Raw genomic sequence first — 17,320 nt, 5'->3', positions numbered from 1 at the left:
TTGTGATAGTTGTGGTGATGCAGGTCTACCTTAGATTGACAGGTCAGGGAAGGTGTCTCTAATTTGACACTAATATGCTAACATGTTAAGGATGAGAAGACTGCCATGCAGAGAATGACAGAAAGCATTGCAAAAAGAAAGAGGAGCATGCGTGAAAGCCCTAAGGCAGGAAAGATCCTTGGGAATTCCTGAAACTGAAGGAAGGCCAATGAGACTAGAGCATGGGGAGCAAGAGTGACAGGGCCTGGTGGGAGAGAGAAGGGAGGGTGAGGGGAGAGTTTGGATTCACGCTGTCCAGATTGTCATAACTGTTTCAGGCATTAGGGTCTTCCACAAGTGGAACCACTGACAGGTTTTGTATAATGGTAAGTGTGATACGATCATTCAAACAGATTTGAAAACTCATGATATTTATTTCATGATTTTAAAAGGATAGATTTTAACCTTTTTTCACATATCATGTTCCACATTCTTGGGTTTTGTTGTTTGCCCTAGAGTCATTTTCAGTAGAGAAGTAGCAGTCATCTATAATAATTAGATAATATTTAGGAGAGAGGAAAACTTCTGCAGCTTCATACTGGTAAAGTTGTTTAGCCATTCTCTTCCCTGCTAGCACTCTGAACGTTAAAAATAAAATATGGTATAGTAATTTTAAAGCAGCAATCTAAGAATATTTTCTTTGAAGTGTATTTACATTTTGTCGTATTACTGACTATGTTCTTTTTAAAACCTTTAGTAAGGGGTGTTATCTTTCAAAGATAGTCCAGAAATATACACAATGGTTTTCAAATACCGTTTTAGCAAAGCCATTGTCTACTGCTCCCTGAGTGACCTCACAGTGGTGTAAATCCTTTAGAGCCTCTTGGGTCAGGCAAGGGAATGAGAGCAAATACTGAGGTTTGCATGATCAAATAATGCTTTTTGAGAAAACAAAAGGAAATGTTCTTTCGATTCAGACCAAGCAGAAACTGAGGGCAAATGCAATAACAATAACATACTATTTCTCCATAAAAGATGATGAGATATTTTACGGTGATTTTGAATGTGTATGTGTTCTTCCACTTGTTGAAAATGAAAGAATGGAGTTTATCACTTTGGCTGAAAGAATACAAATACTAAACTCTACCCTTAACAGAAAATGAGATGTGTCATACTAGTAAAAAGAATCATTAAATATAAGGCAATATATACAAACCACATGTTTTCTCTAAAATGTAAAATTTTTATGAGTTCACAAATTTACATTTATATAACCAGCTATCCTCCCAGGTTATAGGTGGATGAGGTCAGAATTCTTCTTTGCTTGCCTGGAACATATTCCTACTTGCTATGGACAATGTGTCTTGGCATCTGGATTCTGTCTCTGCTAACCTGCGCCCACTGCTCTAGTTCTCGGCTTTCTCCTAGGAAAAAGCAAAGACGAAGTTGCCAGAGGGCCACCCACCATCTATGCACTTGTCCTGAGTGCACTATGTGGGTGGCACATTCCTGATGCTGCTGGCCAGCTGCTGTGGACTCCGTGCCCTACTGTGGTGAAGCCCGGTACCCAGAGATTTTCCTTCACTCCTTAGAAAGTTCTAGGAAGAAATTACGCATGCTGTGGTCATGATTGATTACACTGAACGGGAAGGAGACTGAAAGACCATAAGGTGGTTTACATTAAGGAGGAATTTTACTCCAGGGGCACATTATGGCTAAGTTTCTTGGTTAACAGTCCTGTAGTTTATTAGTCTCTGACCTTGTGCTGCTGATTTGAAACTATGTAACCTGCTCCTGATTCTGTGTTCTCTTGCCTTGCCTACTTTTGAAAGAGGAAAAAGGTTAATATATTTAATTTAAGATGATACTAATTTTACACTAAAATGTGGAGTTGAAGTTGGTGGGTGAGTGCTCTGGCCACTTCAGTCTGTGCCTTGGATAGAATTCACTTACTAAAATGTAGCCCTTTTATTCAGGCTCATCTGCTACTACTCTTACAATTTTATCACATGCTTTGGATAAAGCGTCTGAGTGGAAATACTTAGACATCTCTTTGGTGAAGTTGTTTCATATATGTCCTAATTTAATCCTTAAAGAAATTCCATGAAGTAGATGTATTGCAGTTTTAGAGACAAAACCAAGGATCAGAAAAATTAAATGATACATACAGAATCACAAGCGATAACTGCTGGGACAGAAATTGCGCTGTGGATGCAGATTAGTAATCATGGACCTATTGGTTTCCCCCTTGCTTCACCAGCGTGCTAAATTCATCATTTTCGCCATATTAAATATGAAGATAACGAGGGCACAACACAATCAGGATTGTAGCATCAATGTTTATTCTTAAGGTATTTAAAGATCTCTGTTGTGTATTCATAGCAACAATTAAGCTCCTCATAAGGCCAAAGGGTGCAAATATTTAAATGAATCTTTTTCTGCCATCCATTATCAAACTGGAAAATCAATACTAACAGGGGAAGCACAAGAGCAATGCCTAGGTTTGTTACACGTGATCAGAAAATGAAACACATCTACCATGTTAGTGTCGCTTTCAATTTATGGTGACATTTACGGAAAATATTCTGCAATATTTGGCAAAGTTAAAAGAGAGATTGCTCCCCAATTAACCAGAGGATCAAAGAGGGAAGATTAGGGAGGGAAGTGTTGTCTTTTTTTTTTTTTTTTTTTTTTTAAGAAGCAAATGTTTGGAAAGGTCAGGCTTTGAGTTAGCTAACCTCTACCACTTTTAGTATTCAGGTTGACTAATGAGCACTTCACTCAGCATTCTAATGGATGCATTTATGCAGAGAAAGAACAATAAAGTGCTTTTCGATTAACTGGTACCAATGGCACCTCTAATCATAGAAGCTAAATTTCTCTATTATCTCCTTTACGTCTAAAAAGTCTGCAGGTTTACTATAAACTATAATTTTAATACTGTAGTATTTTGTATGGAGTACTTTGAGATCATTAATTTAACCATCATTCAACCAATATTTATTGAGCTTCCGCTATGTGCCAAGCTCTGTTCTAGGCTTTGTAGAAACAGTGCTGTACAAAGTCCCTAACCTTTTGGAGTTTTTACTCTACAACATCTTTACAGGAATTATTTGGGTATGGTTAAGAAAAGTTGTTCTTGTGGTGATAACATTTTCCCTCTCCGGACATAAATTTGGAATGTTTTAAAAGGATCTGCATAGATCTCAGCACCATCTCAAGTAATGTGTGAGTCTTCTTTGTATGAAGAAAATTTTAATAGCTGTAAAACTTTATCTTAAGCTGGTTGCTAGGGTATACAACTTCTACTCTGTCCCCTACTTTCTTCTTAAACATTATGTTACCTCAAGAAACAAGTTCCAGTTTTGGTATTGCCAGCAATGACAGGGATCTAAAATGGAAGAAACAAAATCTTTGCAAAAGTAAACCAGAACTCTAATGTTTTTAAGTGCTTTCTATTTAGGTAGTAAAGTTTAGTTAGAAACAATGGGGCCTCAGAGAACCCAAGTAGCTCTATCAGTTAAGTGTCTGACTCTTGGTTTTGGCTGAGGTCAGGATTCTCAGGGTTCTGGGACTGAGCCCTGTGTCTGGCTCCCCTCAGTGAGGAGCCTGCTTCTCCTTCTCCCCCTGCCCCTTCCCCTGCTTGTGCTCTCTTGCTTTCTCAAATAAATAAACTAAAATAAAGAAAGAAATAGTGGGGCCTAAGAAATTACAGTAGTACTGTCATTTTTCAGTGATTTCTGTGGAGTGTTAATGCTCATGCTGGGTTAAAGGTATTTCATGTTCAAATAAGTTGGAAACTCAAAATAAAAGCCTCTTGCTGGGAGATTTATTTTGCATCTTAATATATTATGCTGTATGAAGTCCTGCAATTGAGAAACCTCTTTAACCCAATGATTCTTAACCTCTTAACCATATTTGGCCAGGGAAATATTTTCATGTATCAATAGTTAGCAGTTGGAGAAACTCTTCTCAAATAAAAGATGAGTTCTTAACCAATGCAGAAAGAGGATTCCTTCAAGATTTCACTAGGATGATGTCTTGCTATATATTCTAATACCCTGGGGAAGTGAGTAATTATAATACAGGCATACCTCAGAGATATTGTAAGTTTTGGTTCCAGACCACTGCAACAAATTGATTATGACAATAAAGTGGTCAAATCAAATGTTCAGTTTCCTAGAGCATATAAAAGTTATGATTATACTATACTCTCTTAAGTGTGCAATAGCATGTGTAAAGAAAACCAATTTAAATATGTTAATTAAATACTTTATAGTTAAAAAGTGTTAACTGTGGAGGCCGAGAAAAATTAAGGCCATCCCACCTAAAGTTTAGCATTAACACAAGTACAGCCATCTTAGGCCCCTGTGAATAGGAGCTGAACTTTATGGGAAAAACTGCAGAATGTCCTCAATGTCCTCGGCAGGTAATCCCATATCATAAAGACAACAGAGCCCACGCCTGTGGTAGAAAGTCTCATATTAGAATGAGAACAGAGCTCAATGCCCTCGAAAGCCCCACATCAGAATGTAAACAGAACTTGGAGAAATTCTTCCACCCCTTCTGAAAATCCCCTAGACCAGCCTATAAAAAACCCAGCTGTAACCCACCTCGGGGTCCAAGTCCCTGCTCTGCTGTGTCGGGTATACTTGGACCCAAGCTCGAGCTTGCTAATAAACCCTTCTGCGCTTGCATCGGTGTTGGCTCCTTGGTGGTTTCTCGGATTCGCAATCTTGGGCACATTAACCAATGTGGAAAACAATGGTAGAAGAAAAAAATTAAATTTACTTACAACTTACAGCCCATTGACAAGTCCTTGAGACAGGCAGAGTGACCTTCCTCTAGGAACTCAATTGCCAATTTTAATACATTGCTAAAGGCAAAAGGCAATCTTAACACTATCCCAAACTCCAGGATCCTGTATTACTTTAACATATAAAAATTCCTTTGTATACTTCCTTTATCTCTAATCCCCCAAGATAAATGTTTGCTGTCGTTCCCCAAGCATATAGCCTACTGATATACATCTGGAGGGTCTCATGACTCAGGGTTTACTAGACAGTATTAAATGACCTTTTCCCAACAATAGCTAGCCCCCTCAAATTTTGCTTCCAAAATTCCATAGAGACTTCCACTATCCCTAATCCCCTCCCAACCTGAAAGTATTTAATCAGTTGCTCTTCACAATCTCAGCACAGCTCTTTCTGCCCAGGGGGCCTGTCCCTGTGCTTTTATAAAACCACCTATTTGCAGCAAAGACATCTCAAGAATTCTTTCTTGACCATTCACTCCAATCCCCAACATTTCCACCTCAGTAACCATCATCTGAGTTTTTGGCAAGTTGTAATAACTTATCATAGATCACCATAACAAATACAATAATAATGAAAAAATTTTGAAATATTGGGAGAATTACCAAGATATGACACAAAGACACAATGTGAGTAAATGATGTTGGAAAATGGTGTTAATAGACTTGCTCAACACAGGTTGCCACAAACCTTCAATTTTTAAAAAGTGCAGTATCCAGGAAGCATGGTAAAGTAAAACAATAAAAATGAGATATGCCTATACTGCCCATCTCCAATGTCTGTAATTGGCTTTTATTCTAGTATGACTGCTATGTTTTTCTGGTCTTGAAAATACAAATCTGTTTAGCCTCCGTTTGTTACTAAACCAATTGTTTTATTCTTCCTAAGTAAAATTCAATCCATTGTATTTTACTTAGGAAAAATAAGTAAGTTCTGTGTTTTCTTTTTCTTCGATTATAACAATGTAATATTTATGATTTCTGGTTTTCATCAAAAAATATTTTTAAATGAGGATTAAGTTTTATCACATGCTGAGTTTTATCTTTCATAGTTTAAAATCTGTTCTACCTGGACAACAGTATTTATTGTAAGCATTCAAAACACTGGCTCTCTCATACTGTTTACACCATCTACATTTCTGTTAAGAGTCATGTAAGTTAGTGGGATCCCTGGGTGGCGCAGCGGTTTGGCGCCTGCCTTTGGCCCAGGGCGCAATCCTGGAGACCCGGGATCGAATCCCACGTCGGGCTCCCGGTGCATGGAGCCTGCTTCTCCCTCTGCCTATGTCTCTGCCTCTCTCTCTCTCTCTCTGTGACTATCATAAATAAATAAATAAAAATTAAAAAAAAAAAAAGAGTCATGTAAGTTAGAGATGGTTTCTGTCTGTTATGTAAAGATCAGATGATACTTTAGCAATAAAAACTATCCAAAGTTGCTTCTCCTGGCAAATTAATGTCGACAGAGTCCTTTCCCAATAGAGTGAAATATTGCAATTTGTTTTAATGAAGCCCATGTTATATTAAGATAAATGCCAATTTTCAGGTAATCCTATAGTCATTCCCATAAAAACAGCCCTTTTTTTTAATGGCAAAAAAGTTTTTAAAATATGATGAACAGCTACAAGGATAGCACCTAGAATTTTTATGCAGAGATGCAAAGTAGCCTAGAGGAAACAAAGTCACTAAAAATAATTCCTAAAATAAAAGATTATTGGATGGAAAACAGAAAATATCAGATAAGAAGGGAATGGGTGAAATAGGATAAGGGGATTAAGAGTATATTTATCATGATGAACACTGAGTAAAGATTATTGAATCACTATATTTTATATTTGAAACTAGTATAACATTGTATGATAACTATACTGGAATTAAAATTAAAAACTTAATAAAAAATAAAAGCTACAAAACTACAGATGAATTAGTGCAAATTAGTCATCATTAAAATAAACTTTTTCAAAGAATTAGTCATTTTACAGAGAGAGAACCTACAATGTAAGAAATATTTAGATCAAGTAGCATGCCTTTTTTTTTCTGTTAAGACAAATGTAACATATTAGAATTTTTTAAATCACTAATTTTATCCCCATTATAACAAAACTATTTTTATTTTGACATATTATATCCCGACTTTGTTGTCTTTCTCATTAATAAGTATACATTTAAAAATAGTTGCAATTAAAAAAATAATAAAGCCAATTATTACAGAAATTGAAATCACAGGTGAATTGTTGACTGCATAGTATAGATCTTTTGATTTAGCCTGTTGCATTCACTCAGATCTCTGTGGGTCTGAAACACCTTGGAACCCCTGCCTTAATTGCTGGGTGCCAACTAGAGAGAAGAAAGATCTATTGTTTTACGTTGGGTCTTAATTTATGCATTGGTTAGAGCTTACTCAGGCTCCTTGAGTCTGGGAAAACAGAACAGTATTCTGGAAGAACAGCTGTTTCCTAACAAATGTTGTGCATAGGTGTTTTTGCTAAGAGCTCCCCCCCCCCCCCATCTATGGCAGTGAAAAATGACTTTTGCAGTTATAAATACATATATTTCTAGAAGACAAATAGAAGTGGATATGTAAGTTCACTTCCTCTATGTAACATAGACATTTGAATTTACCTGAAAACAGCAATTGTATCAAGTCAGTTGATTGGCAAAAAGTGAAAATTTCTTTTGATTTTGCTGGCCAAAATATTTTATTGCCTCCATCCTTTTTTTTTTTTTTCTTTATTTACTCTTGGATTTCTGAGTGGGTGTTTATCATTGAATAAGCTAGATAAAAATTCTTTGTAGATAGATAGAATTTCTTTGTAGAATTGTTTTTGTATTGAATTTTACATGCTTAAGTTTGTTTTTAATTGTAGTTTGGATAATATATTCCATTTGATATGGTTAATATAAGAGCTTTTCTTTCATTTTGTGTTCTCTCTTTTTACTTCTTTTACTCCAACAGGCAGTATTTTATACACTTGATGCTTTTATTCATGTGCTGCCATGTTTAACAAAACATTGGTTCAGTTTCATTTCTCATTAAAGAAACCAGCTAAACATCTAACAAAGTCACAAACTTTCATAGAATGCACAATGACAGGACAGAAGGTCTTCTCTGCATTTCCTATCAGCACCTTTCTTCCCATAATTCACATATAGGAGTCTTTCTTTGGGGTTTTGAAATTTAATGGTTAGTGATGTCATGACGGGAAGACTATATCTTAATCAGTATATCTTATAATGTGGCACACTGATACTTTTCAAAGAACTGATTGCAAGGATGCTGGGATGTTTGGGGATTGAGTTTGGAATCAGGAATTTCCTAGATGATCCTAAACTCTTTGGGGGAAGTTGCTATTTTAATGGATAAATAATTCTCTTGTAAAAAAACAGACTTGCTGTTTCTTTAAAAAGCTATTTCTATGTCTCTCAGTCCAATTAAAAATCTCTCATTGTGTAGATATGGCTTTAATTTGAAGCAATATGGTATTCTCTTTTTTCCCCCATTCTAACTAAACAAACTCTGTAAGAATTAGCTTTGAGTTATTCCATCTGTGGACTTTTAATTTTGTCATAAAAACACAGAAGCCTGGCAGGGAACTCTTTCCAACTGGCTACATGTATCATCTTGTCTGAAAGCTGGTTAAGTAAGTATGGCATTTAAAATGAAATAAAAAAACTTCATTTATGGAACTAGTTCACACGAAGTGTTTGCCCACTTCTTTGACCATCTGTTTATGTTGACAACCACCGCCCCACATTGTGCCAAAGTGCCCTTGGCTATTAAAAACAGTGTTTTGTGTGTGAGTGGTGTGTGTGTCCTCACACATGTATGTGTTTCTGGGGTGCCATTTTCTTGAGAAATGTCTTGTTAAAGGTTTTATATGATCCATGTGGAGATATTTCAGGTCATTTGCTGTTCAGGAAACATTGCACTAAAAATACTACAAGCCCTCTCATTTTTTAAAGAAGCTCTCATTCCCTTCTCTCCACCCCCCTCCTTAGATATTGAAATGTCTTCTAAAGACTATGAACGTATTATCAAAATACCTGTTGAGTTTGGGCTAGCATGGTAATGATATTATGTGTTGAAGGAGAATTCAAATAGGAATCTAAACATTTCTGAGTACAGAAATACTTTGGGAATGGCTCAGGAATCCTAAGCTCTTGGCAAGATTCTTTCTGCCAACAGGAAAATCTGAGTTGATTTTAATTCCCCAGACAACAGGGTAACCCTTCTTTTACATTTAACAGTGTAAATAAAGCCTTTGGGGGCAAGATGGCCACCTTGTAGATGAAGAACTAGGACACAGGAATTGCCAATCTGGTATCATCATTTTTCATACTTTGAGCAGCCTCTTATCAAAATTTTCAAACACAACTTATTAAAAGACAGTGCACAACACTAGTTTAAGCTGAGCTGGAGAAATAAAATGGCACATTCTCAGTTGTACCAAAATGACAATTCTAGTGGGAAGGAGGAGACATGATTGAAAAGAAAGATAAGACAACTAAGAGATCTTGTTAAGTGGAGATAAAAATTTTTAAGAGCTCCAAGAACAGAGAGGTTCTGGTGAGCTGCTGAAAGTCAGTGACAGGTCAGCTTCTGTGCTGTAAGGGCTTCATCTTCTCTTTCCTCAAAGACCCTAAATGATCTGGAATGTACATGGGAGCAACTGAGAAGCTCCTAGCTTCCTCTGAGCACTAAAATGCATATGATAGCACCAGAGGAGCAGTATCAGAGCAGTCATATTTATATACTTGAGTAACTCTCAGGGATACAAATGCATGATTTGGGAACTAGTATAATAAACTGTCACAGAACTCTTTTAGATAAGGTTGAGTGAGTATCCTTTGCCTGGCTCTAATCTATAATTATTTTTATTATTACATTTTAATCCTCTAAGATGAAGTGAGGATTTTGTTTTACTTTATTTTTACCATTTGTTTTTAAAATAGGTTTGCTTTTTCTCAAATAATTTTCCATGTGTTACCATCAGTTATCAGTTGCCTTAGAATTCTTTTCTGAGAGCCAGGGTTGAGCTGAATAACAGATATCATTTCTGACAGCTGTAAAGTGAGGCTAACGAACATCCCAATGAGGATGTACAGTGCCAGGCTCATCCATCCAGCTGAATTTGCATTGTGAGTGCAAATAGCTGCATGTCATGGCCCACTGCTGCTCAGGGCTGGAGTCATTTATTTAATAGCTCAGTTCACAAGCATTATAGGGTAACTGCAGCAGTTCATATTATTGAAGACAAATAAGAAATCAGAAAATGCTGCATAGAAAAAAGTAATGTTTTCGTTGTTGTTCTCACTGACTGCAGCTGTTTAAATGCTGAGCATTACAGTTACTCCTGAGGAGTAAAATGTGGACAATTTTTGCCAAGTGTGGAAGCTGTATTTCCATCTGTGTCACTTGATGGCATGCAGTTTTTCTTTGTGTTTGTTGGGAAGGGTATTTAAGATGTGTTTTTTTGTAACCTTCAGTATTTAACGTACAGACCATTTATGCATTTTAGCAAACTGAACTTGCTTGTAATAGTTGATAGTTAGAAATACTTGTGAGAAAATGCATTAACAACGAGAACAAAAAAACAAAACAAAATAAACAAATCGACTGTTAAATATGGATTGTTTGTTTTACTTGGAATGAATTTTCTCTCCTTTCATTGGATCTCTTCCCATCCCCTCTTGTTCATCCATCTACAACTAGTTTAGGTATTCAACCTTACTTGGAATATTACAAAGTTATTTTTGAAACAGCAAGCTATAAGCAAAACAAAAAGAATTATCTTCAAAGGGAGGCAAAAAGAGTGTTAAAATAGCAGAGTAAAGTTACAAACTTTAATTTAAAATATATGATCAGGGGCACCTGAGTGGCTCAGTCAGTTAAGCATCTGACTTTGGCTCACGTCCTGATCTTGGGGTCCTGGGACTGAGCCTCCCATGGGCTTCCCTGCTCAGTGCTCAGGGCTTCCCTGCTTCTCCCTCTCCCTCTGCCTTTTCTCTCACTTGTGTGCTCTTTCTCTCATTTAAATAAAACCATAATTTGATATATTATAATTATATATATTATTATATATATAATTATATATATATTAATATATCTAATTATGATGTTAATGATGAAAAATTTTACCCCTTGGAAATGTAAATGTGGTAAAAACCTCGTATTGTTTTTATGATTTATCTCTTAGCACATCCTATTTTGCATAGTAAATTCTCAAGACATGTTGAAATGAATGAGTGAAAAAAAGATATACCTTTGTGATAAAATCACACCAATGGAAATAAAGAAAAAGTCTGTATTTATAAAGTGAGTCTTAGAGAATATCCAAAAACATCATGTCAAGACAACCAAATCTTTTAATTTGTTTTTCCTAAATAAAGATATTTTCTTCCAAAGAGGATTTTTGAGTACTTAAGAGCAAGTCAATATTAGAAGAGTCCAATATAAGGTGCAATTTGTTTTCTCTTCCTACTATGAACTTGTACGTCTATGTAACTATGTCTCATTTAATCAAATGCATAGCTCTACACCTGGCTAAAAAGTTATCTGTATTCATACTGAGGGGAGCAGAATATGCCACCCCAAAATATGTCCCTTTGGCATGTAGATTTTTTTGAGCTGAAAACAATCAGGACTTGGCAAACTCAGTAGGAGTCTTCTTTAACCACCTAATTTAGATAGAGGGCCTATATCAGGAAGAGAGCTATTACAAGAGATAACTTTTTATATCAAAAAGCATTATTGGCATGGCATGGAAAACATTTGTTTACCAAACATTTGCTCTTTTTGTCTTCCTATGTATTGTCTTTCTCCCTTTTGAAGTGCCAGACTCCCATCCCCTTCTCCTTAGCTCTGGGTAGTATAACAAGCCTCAATTACCAAACTGTCAAGGGGAGTCTCATATTTTTATGGCACTCCCCTAAGTAGGAAATTTGTTTTTCTTCTGTTAATCTCTTATGTCAATTTAGTTATTAGACCAGACAAAAAATCTAGAAGGGAAGAAGGAGAAAGTTTTCTGCCACTAATGTTCCTTCTGAAATAAAAGCTCCTTGAGACAAGTCTGTGTCTCCTTCATTCCCATAGCTTTGTACCTGCAGTAGCTCAGTAATTGTTAAATAACGGAAAGCTTGTTTCCTTGTGGTCTTTCACAATATTAAGGTTGGGAGCCACACACTGCTCCTATGGGCATTCCTTAGTTATACATGAAGCACATAAAACAAAGAATAAAGATACTTAATCATAAAGGTAAAACAAGGCATTTATCATTTGTTATGTTGATATTAGTACTTTATAATTTGGGAGAAAATCCAGATTCAAACATAAAAGAAATGTGAAATTTATTCCTCTGTGAATTGCAAAACTAAAAAAAAAAAAAACCCACAAAAAAACCAAACTGAATGTGTTTATAAGGGAAAAAGTTCGTATTCTTCTTGGATTGTTTTTACAAAGATGAAATTTCACAAAGGTATTTTAAACATCTTATTTCTATCTGGCCTAATACGTGAAACTATTAAACAACAGCAACAACCAGGGACGTCTGGGTGGCTCATTCAGTTAAGTGGCCAGCTCTTGGTTTTGGCCCATCTCAAGATCATGAGATGGAGCTCTGCGTTGGGCTATGTGCTCAGCCAGGAGTCTACTGGGATTGTTTCTACCGCCCTCTGCCCCTCCCCTTGCTTGTGTGCATACATGCACAGTCTCTGTCTCTCTCTCTCTCAAAATGTTAAAAAAATATATAAAAGCACAGATTAAACTGTTAATAACTTATCTTAATGTCCTGATGACAAGAATTAGAATAGTGATTCCTTTATTTAACATTTCCCAATAACTTAATCATGATAAACAGTTGCTATGCAAGACACTGAAGGTAAGCCAAAAAAAAAAAAAAAGTCAGTTCTTCCCCTGGAAGAATTGTTTGCACCTTAGTAAAAGGAACATACTTTTAAAGAAATAATTACAGCATAGTGTGAGGAATGAGAGGTAAGAGTCATTCTGCATGATGTAATGTTGAAGGTTCGGTGTGGGTCTTTAAGAATGAATGGAGATTTAATAGTGTGACTCTGGAAGCCTAGGATGGGATGAAGTAGGGCAGAGAGAGTGGAGGGGGGTGATGAGAAATGAGGTGAGAAAGGAAGTAAAGAGCCAAGTTTTGAAAGGCCTTAGGTGGCATGTGTATCAGGATTATGTTTTGTTGTGAGGATCAGAAAATCCTACCCTAGGCGATTAAGCAAGTGTAAGATAAATCTTTCTCACATGTGTGGCAGTCTGGGGTGTTTAGTTTTTAAACACTTCCATGATGACTATTTTCTAAGCACATTATAGAAATTAACTCATCTGATGCTTAGAACAACCTTGTAAAGTATGTCTTATTTATATCCCTATTTTACAGATGTAGAAACTAAGACATAGAGTAGCTAAGTAACCTGCTCAATGTTACATGAACAAGTGGTGGAGTCCAAGTTTGAATCCAGGTTGTGTTAAGGGTGCCCTGAGTGACTCCACTCTGCTGTCAGGTAGGAGAGGCTTACCATAAAACAGCAGGGCAAACAGCGAGACATTGCCATATCCCCAAACTACAAGGAAGTAGAGGCTAAGGGGACTGGAAGGAAGAAAAGAGTCCAGTCTTATCTTTAGTATATAAGAGTGAGAGATTCAATTGGAATAATACATTCTCATCGTTCAAGATCTTGTGCTTCTGATAAGAATGAGATAATGTTATTTGACAAATACCTAGAGCTTTGGATTCTGCTTATAACAGAGAATAGACCAGCACTTACATGATTGGACTCTCATGAAAGACTTGACAGTAAGTGGTGGATAAATAAACAGGTGGGCAGTTAGAGTGAGGTTGAATATAATTTGGGGTTGGAAGTTTATTTAATTCTCTAAAATGTATTTATATGGATGAACTTACTCAGTTTATAATTCTATTTTATTTTATTTTAAAGATTTATTTATTCATGAGAGATACAGAGAGAAAGAGAGAGGCAGAGACACAGGCCGAGGGAGAAGGAGACTCCATGCAGGGAGCCCAACAAGGGACTCGGTCCCAGGACCCCAGGATCACACTGTGGGCCCAAGGCAGCACTAAACCACTGAGCCACCCAGGCTGCCTTGTAATTCTATTTTAAAAAGGGAGTTTGAAATATGTTTTTATCCTAAGTAAGTGGACGTTTTTACATACAAAAACAATAAGCTTAGATGCAAAAATACTTTATTCTTTTCTCTTTTTTTTTTTTGGATTTTTAGATCTTTAAGAAAACTATTTTATGCTGATTAGCTATTTTAATGAAGAACTACTGGCTAGAATGTTAGACTAAAGCAGGTAAAAAGAACTTTCATTATTCCTGCAGTATCTTTATAAAACATATAAAGCCTATTATATCATTCCTTTGCTTAATACAAAAAAAAAAAAAAAAAAAAAGGCATCCCTTTTGCCTGCAGTAGACACCACAATTTGGTCTTGCTTTACACTTCCAGCCTCTTCTCCTGCATCTTTATACTCTGTCCACATAGAATTTCTCTCCATTCTCTGCATGGCTGATGCCCTTACATAACAGATGCCCTTTCAACCACTCTGCCCTTTGCATTGGTTCCCATGACTAGAATGCTTTTGTCCTTATGCCCTAGGGGCATGTATGCCTAGATCTCATCTCCTCCATGAAGCCTCCATAGCCACCTAGAGAGAATTATTAATCACCCTCCTCTGTGTTCCCATAACACTGCTAAGCTTTTACCTCATTCTTTTTTATGATGATGAATTAGTCTTTAATCTCTTCTCACACTAAGGTTTAATTGTACTATATTCATAAAATCAAGGGAAAAGGTATCTTAGAGTTCAGGTAGGCAACCTTTTCATTTCACTGGAAACAACTGAAATTTGAAGGGACTGTCCAATATACTATTTCTTGTTAGTTCTAAGATGCAAACTAAAACTATTTCCTGGGTCTGTGCCTTTTCCATCATATGTGTTATAGCCAAGAGATGAATAATTGTTCTAACCTTCCCCCACCCTCCACCTTAAGATTTTAACGTTCTACTCCATGGAATTTGTGAATATGTTAGGTTATATGGCAAAGGGAAATTAAGGTTGTCTGTGGAATTAAGATTGCTAATTAGCTGAAATTAAAATAGGGAAATAATCTTGGTTTATTTGGCTGTGTCCAGTGTAATCACCAGGGTCCTTTAAAGGTGGAAGGGTCAGGCAGAAGAGTGATATGACATGAGAAAGACTTGACTGGCATTCACTGGCTATGAAGACGGAAGGGAGCCATGAGCCAAAGAATGTGGACAACCTTTAGAAGCTCAAAAGGCAAGGAAATGAATTCTTCCCTAGAGCTGCCAAAAGGAAAAAGGAAACCTGCTGACACTGATTCTAGCCCAGGGAGTTCCTTTTCAGACTCCCAACCTCCACAACTGTAAGATCGTATATTTATGTTGTTTTAAGTCACTAAGTTTGTACTAGTCAATTGCAGCAGCAACAGGAAATTAATACAGGCACTTAAACCCAAGTAAGGTAAAATAGATAACTCAAAGCTTGGTAAAGAGGAGTTTAAACACCACTATATACATATTTTAAAAAGTATATTCTATTTTTACAACTTTGGATCTATTCTGGAGATTTTTGGTTTTATTTATTTATTCATCCAACAAATCACTATTGAATGAGTGACATTTGCTGTACTAGAACTGAGGGAGATTGGATTATTAGTCCTAATGTATTCCCTTCTTCCCTGTATCCATATCCTTACCATGACCTCATTATAGTTGCAGTGTACTTTTTTATCCATTGACTTTAGACTAGGCTATCTGACTTTGGCCAATGATATGTGGACAGAAGTGACAATGTGCCAATTTTGATCCAAGTCTTACAAGGCTGCATATAGTTCCTCTTGCTTTTGTATGCTTTTGTCATTCCATTGCTTTAAGAAGAGCTTTCCCTTGTCTTTGGTACTTAGCTTGAACAACACATGAAAAACACTTGAAACAAGAGTACTGACCTGACCCACATACCTGTGAGTAAAATAAGTGCTTATTGTTTTATGCCACTGATATTTACTGAGTTCATTATGCTGCCTTGTTATGGCAGTAGTTGACTGGTACTATTATATAAGGAAATGATCTAAATATATTTGCATAAAGATTTTGGTAGAGGAATATGCAATATAGTACAGGTATAATTCAGTATAATTTCAGAGTATAAAAGAGAGCCATAAAAAAAAAAAAAAAAAAGAGAGCCATATCACAGCACCTAACTCTGAGAGAGTCAAGACAGATTTCCCACATGAAGTGACATTTGAGCTGAGTCATAAAAGATAAATACAATTTCTGTAGGCTGATAAAAGTGTAGTTAGGTAGATAGGAAGGATTATGCAGGGTAATTACAATACTTTTAAGTGAATTTAACAAGAATTTAGAGTTTCAGCTGAAGAAGCTGGTAAATATGCCTCTGGTTTACTTTGGTTTTGCCTTTTAAATAATTTTTCCATGGGCCTTGCAAAGTAATATTTCGCAGGTAGTTTGTAAAACAGGTATCATATCTGCTTTTGTGATGATAATCACAAAATTATGGTAAACTCTCTTTAAGAGAGTAAGAAAGCAGGAGGGGCAAGAAATGAAAATGGACTAGTTTTGAGAGAGAGTTTTGAGAGACTCCCCTTGATCCAGGCAGCCTATGTCTCCTTTGTGGGGATGAGGGTTGTTTCCCTATCTATTTTCTTATGCCCCAGAAAACACTACCTAAATTATGCCTCTTTTTCTGAGAGTATTTTTAATGAAAAATTGTTCTTTCCAGCTGCTCTTGGCTCACTTGAACTGTCAAGTGTTCTCAATTAAGCATGGAATCAATAACTAGCAAGAATTAATGGATTTTGAGAAGATTATGACTATTATTTGTAAACAATGTCATGAGTGGTACTAATGAGACTACCGCCATTGTTTAATGTCCTCATTATTTTGGTTTTTACTAAGTTCTGGGGCTTCTTGGTATACTACCTAACCCTAGTTAGCTATTTCTCAAATGCACACTTGAAGTCACACAGGAAAAGAAGAAAGTGCAGAGTCCTTCCCTTCTAGGAAGAAGAGCATAATTTTCCAAATGATCCTTCATCAGTAGTATTTTTATCCAAGATACATATATGGTCATGATTACTATTTCAGCAGAGATTTTGAATTTGTTCAAGAGCAATTTTGGGAATACTTAGAAGCATGTGCACATTGCAATGTCTGTTGAACTTCCCTCTATCAAATCTGAAATTTACAATTTTAATTCATATGTAATATATTTTTGCTACTTAAAAAATTTCATATTCACTTACTCAAATTCTATGCAACCTGCAGGAAAACATGCATACTCTTTCTCTATGGGAAATGACATGCAATTCTAGCATAAGCAGAGTTGAAGATGTTAATGCAGAGGGATCTGCAAGTGTAACTAATATCTTATATTTAAACAATTCACAAATAAATACTATGGTTGGATTTAGATACCAGATGTCAAACTACATAGTAATACAGATACA

This window comes from Vulpes vulpes, unplaced genomic scaffold, assembly GCF_048418805.1.
Source record: "Vulpes vulpes isolate BD-2025 unplaced genomic scaffold, VulVul3 u000000899, whole genome shotgun sequence".
Classification (NCBI taxonomy): Eukaryota; Metazoa; Chordata; class Mammalia; order Carnivora; family Canidae; genus Vulpes; species Vulpes vulpes.
Note: the sequence above shows the minus strand (reverse complement) of the source record.